Source organism: Belonocnema kinseyi, chromosome 4 (assembly GCF_010883055.1).
Source record: "Belonocnema kinseyi isolate 2016_QV_RU_SX_M_011 chromosome 4, B_treatae_v1, whole genome shotgun sequence".
In the NCBI taxonomy this organism is placed as follows: Eukaryota; Metazoa; Arthropoda; class Insecta; order Hymenoptera; family Cynipidae; genus Belonocnema; species Belonocnema kinseyi.
The window spans coordinates 114,775,451-114,781,037 of NC_046660.1; the positions used below are offsets into that span (position 1 = coordinate 114,775,451).

Here is a 5,587-nt window from a genome sequence, read left to right on the forward strand (position 1 = left end):
GCCAATTAGCACAAATGGTAAGTTCCGACAGTGCCTACAAGTGTGCCTACTGGCCGCTAAATGGCAATACCGGTTTCATATGTATACACCTGGTAAGTCGAGCCTTGTCTTGGCTAAGTCGATGTTTATTTGTTTTAAGACAAGCCTTGTCTTGGCTGAGATGTTCGAACCTTTTTCGGATCAAAAATGAGATTAAAATTGACGAATTAAAAGTTTGTAATTATTAAATTAGTTATTTTTAATTAAAAAATTCAGAATCTGTGGCACTGAACGAGTACAACCCTTACAAATTTTCTTAAAAAAAATGAAAATTATAACTTTCTAGGAGGATCTTCTGATTGGGGGCAATTCAAGTCGAACTCAAGTCGAAGCATTTTTACTCGGGTAAGGCAATGTTGTTTTGTGAAGTAGGACGAAGGATCGCATGCTCAGGGAAATTCGATTAGATTTGTCAATCGCGTTTTTGACATATATGGAGCGTTCACACTTCTGTCCACATTTCTCGCTGCACTCGATCGCTGACAAACTCGTAGTACATCCTCGGGCAAAGAAGATTTCCCTAACGGTAAAAGCATCTTGGCACATTTTTGGGTGGTAACTCTAAGAGTACTTAAAGCGCGTAAATGAGACTTGATTTTGTCGTACAAACTGGTCAACGGTAATTTTTCAGTGGACAAAGCGTTTTGAAGCACCAATTGAAGCAACTGTCGCATATAAACTTCGATCTGCAAATCCTCGTGACCATATCTCTGCTTCAAACTTTCAATCGCTTTTAGATAAATTTCAACCGTCGACAGATAACTGTTCACAAGTTCCTCTGCTCGCGAGTCGGACACCATTGTTTGCGCTAAGAGTTGGAATTTTTCTTCTTTCTTAATGTTGGGATCTTCATGAATTTTCTTGAACACACTCCAAAACTTAAGCCAATTCCTTACATCCCCGCCGAACTTCTTGACTTCAAGCTTTTGAAACTTGTACGGCTTCTTCTATTCCCCTGATGTTGCATTGACACCACCCGATGCCGCACTTTGTTCTTCAGCATTCGAGCGCGTTCTGCATCGTGAAGCCGCGCACTCATCAAGTTGGTACTTAATTTGTAAAAACTGACTCGTATACGCGTCTTGATCCTCGAACTCTTTTGCGAGGTCAGCCACCGAAGCTTCATTGACGGCCAACCAATCAATGACGCTTTTCGTGAGCACTTCTATTTAATTATGATTACTTTCTATCAAGCTGTAAGCTATAATTAATTCACTAAGTTGAGCGTCCCCATAATTCAAACGTATATCCAATGAAGTTACACTCATTGGTGTGCAGCACTGTCCTTTTACACACATCGTTCTGAAATAAAACACAAGTATATAAAATGTTAGAGCAACAATTTCAACATCTATATTGGAAAACAAAGTAAAATAGAGCAAAAGGGTACAAATATGAATAAAACGTAGATGAATTGTCGGGCTACTCGCGGAGACAAGAAAATTACAACCGTATCGCACCGACGCATTTTTCAGGCTAACCTGTTCCGTCCGACGTCTACAGAAGAAGGGGTGTACCAGATTTTCCATTTATTTCTAACAACAAGATTTACATCTATATTTACGACTGTACACATTAAGCCGGAGCAGCAAGAGTGTCTAGGTTGCCGTTTACCTATCATAAACGACCGTACTTGAAGCAGTGCGAGCGGATAGAACATTTCTAATCCGTAACTGTGTGTTTTTCGGCGCGTACGTACATTTTTGGAATTTTTCCGCTAACTCAACATCCTCCCCACCCAAAACTGATATCACTTTCTTAAGATACATGGTTTCATAATCGTTATATAAAATACGCTACTGCATAAAATCGAGATTTTAAAAATAATTCCTATCAAAATAGTTTTGTTCCCTATACAAATTTTGTAATACGTAAACAATTTATATTTAAGTTAATTCGCACAAGATACAGTATGTTGTATGAAAGTTGCTATTATATAAAATTGGTATTTCGGTAGAAGCTGCATTAAAACACTATTTTCCATATTAAACATAAAAACTAAAAGATTTTACATTATTCGCATAAACCAAAAGAATTACATCAAAGAAATATTAACATGAAGGAACTTGATACAGAAAAAGTAATTACAAATTACAACCAGTTTATTACTTTGGGTTATAGCCAAATCTCTTTGGCTTCTTAGAGATTCTAACGCTTCTAGTTTTCACTTCTTTGATCTCATACGGCACTTGAGCTTCTTTTAACTTTTACATAAGAATAGTCTCGACTTCGGTGTTTTCTCATTCGTTAGAACGTATTTCAAGCAGATAGATACGCTGAATTAGTCTCAGCATTTCGCCGTTCGCTTCAATGAGTCGCACCACTTGTGGGTGGCCATTATTACCAACATAAATTTCTTTCACCCGCGCTAGTCGCCAATCCAAAAGTTTTGTATTATAGCTGCCTACTAATACAATATCCCCAATTTTGACCAAACGTGAAGCATTGTTGTTGTTCTAATGCTTTCATGCGTTAATGCACCCAAATATTCGTTCCTAAATCTATCTTATAAATCTTATTTTATTTTTAGACGGTATTTGAATCGCTTATTTATATCAAGATGCTCGACTTTATCTAAATCTAACACTCCGATTTCTTTTAATTCTTGCAAAAACATTGATTGATTCAGCGATATTGCTTCCTCAAAACCATCAGGCATATAAGTGATAGGTCGCGCATTAATTACGGCTTCACAATCAGTAAACGTTGTTAGCATCTCTTCATAACTTAAACACGACCCTTTCAGAGTGCGCTGTAATAATCGTTTGAGAATATCAAAGAGACGTTCCCAGAATCCTCCCCACCAAGGAGCCGACGGCGGGTTAAACCTCCGTTCAATTTTCTATAAAGCGAGAGACTTTGTGATTTTTTCATAATCAATCTTTTGCAAGGCATTATCTAAACCAGCAAAATTCGTCCCATTGCCGCTGTATATTATTCTCATTGTCCCTCGCCTTGCTATAAATCGTCTGACATTTAAAAAGAGGTTACTGATAGAGAATTCGCCAACTCAAAATGTACCGCTCTATATACCGCGCAGGTAAATATACAAATCCAGATATTTTGTCCACTCTTGAGGTACAAAGGGCCTGTGAAGTCTATGCCTTCTATTTCAAAAACCGCGGCGTCTCTTATTCTATTGAGTGGTAAAGGTGGCGATTGCACTGACATGTTATTTGAATCGTATCTTCGACACTCAATGCACTGTTCTATAGCCGAGCGTATAGTTCTTCTACCTTGCAAAATCCAATAACTTTCAAGCAGAGCATTCATGGTTATTTGAACATCTGAGTGAGAAAGTTCTTTATGTTTCTCTCTTATTAATAATTTTACAATTTTCTTGTGACACGGCAATATAATTGGCCATCGAAAGTTAAGTGAATCGTCGCGATGTAAAAGTTTAGTCTTTGTCCGAATAAGTCCATTCTCGTCGTTAAAAGCTAAAAAATGTACGATGCGTTCGTCTATTAATCCTATAAAATGGTGGTTTTGAATTAGTTTAAGCATTAAACATTCAGCATTAATATATTCTTTACCGTCAAAAAATTAACTTTTTTTTACATTCACACTATTTTTACAATGGAAAATAAATCTTCTTATGAAACCTAAAATTCTGATTGCTTTTGAATAGCTTGATTAAGGTTTAAACCAAGAATCATAAAAACTGTCTTCTGTGACTTCTCATTTTCTGACACTATTTAAAATCATACCATCCCGGTCCCTGCCATTAACGCGAGGCCGCAAGCTGATTCACCGTGCATCCTCTCGAGGCCAAATCGGCCGGGTTAAGGCGACCCGGAACATGCTTCCATTCGCTCTTTTTTGATAACGGACTAATCTCTTTTACTCTATTCATTACAAATAAGCTCCAAATATTCTCTCTATTTATCGACGCAATTACTGTCGACGAGTCCGACCAAAATTGCGTGCTAATATCTTTAAGATTTAGAGCCCGTTTTACTTGCGCTGTCAATCTCGCGCCGATTGAAGCAGCCAATAGTTCTAATCGCGGCATACTACTAGTCACATGTGAAGTACTCGAAAGAGCTGAGTAGGTTAATTTACTCGCATCAACAAATGTGTGTAAGCTTAAGTGCAAATTATCATCCACATCTCCGATTATGCAACGTGGCACTTTAATTTGATTAATATTTTGCAATTATTTTACCCAATTAATAAATTTATTTTTAATTTGATTGCTGACTTCGTCGTCCCAAGTTAAATTGACCCCAGCTTCTTGTAATAACATTTTTGGGCCAAGTGATACCGGGCAAACAAATCCGAGAGGGTCGAAAATACGATGCGCTACTAACAGAATAATTCTTTTCCTTATCTTTGCAAATTCAAGTTTTTCCCAATTAGAAGTATTCAAAGACAAAGTATGCGACTCTTTTTCCCATAATATACCGAGTACCCTGCTTGGCTCCTGGGAATTGCTATCTTTGTTATATTCCTAACCGCGTAAATCGAATTTACCAGCTACCATAACTATTTTTGCGTTAAAAATGAAATCGTTTAATTCATCGGTACTATTCAAGCTGATAACGCAATTATCCACATAAAAACTTTGCTTGAGCTTCATCGTGTTAGAAATAATTTTACCCTTGGTTTTATCCCCAGCTATCGACTCTAAAAAATGGTCTAAATGTAAATTAATCGTGGCGCCACGAATAAAGGGACTACTGCATACTCCAAAAACTACTCTGCAGTGTCTATAAATTATTAAGTTACCTGACGCATCATACCATAAAAATCGCAGAAAACACGATCCGCGCCGGGTCTACACTGATTTGTAAGAATGCTTTCTTTATGTCAGCAATTACATCAATCTTATCTGCTCTAAAGCGCATTAATATATCTGTTCCGTACTCGATGAGATTTGGAGCCTTTTCCAAGCCGCTGTTGAGCGATGGGCATCGTCGAATTCTACTTGTATGCTGGGCGGTGCAGCAAATAATAACCCCAATGAGCTTCTTCTTCTTCTTCAGGCACTCGTTCAATAAATTTTTCGTTGTGCCAGTCGTGAAAAATAGAGTCGTACTCTTCGCATTTGCTGGCTATCTGTAATTTCTTTACCATGGGTTGTAAACGCTGTTCAGCTATACGTTTATCATCCACTAGCGTAGGGTGAAACTCGCGCCACGGCAGCTTTACCTCATAGCGACCTTCGGAATTTTTTATTACAGTCTGCTTGAAAACTGTCTCGGCCTCTTCGTCGTGTTTCTTCTGAGTGTTATGCTCTATTGGGTCTTTAATCCCCAAAACATCTAAAGACCAAAGATCCTCAATTACCCGACTGTTAATGTACATCGAGATCGCCGATAACGACTAATTATCCTTTTTGTTTATTGTGGGTACTTTACCCATAAGCGTTCAACCGAGGTATGTCTCGATTGCTGTCATGCCGCCTTCGAGCTGATGTCTGCGCCCCGTAAGCAGCTTGCCAGCTACAGTCTGTCAAGTTAAAGCGTGGGTGGCTTTACTCGCAGTCGGTAAGGTATATCGACATGATTTTGGTGTCAAAATATTAAGAAGAGCTCCCTCTTTC

At 38.2% G+C, this 5,587-nt stretch overlaps 1 protein-coding gene across 1 annotated transcript in view; it reads left to right on the forward strand.

Moving 5' to 3' along the window:
• Positions 1-5,587, forward strand: part of LOC117171223 (sialin-like) — a 239,781-nt gene that overhangs the window by 55,871 nt on the left and 178,323 nt on the right. The gene's annotated exons all lie outside the window — the stretch shown is intronic.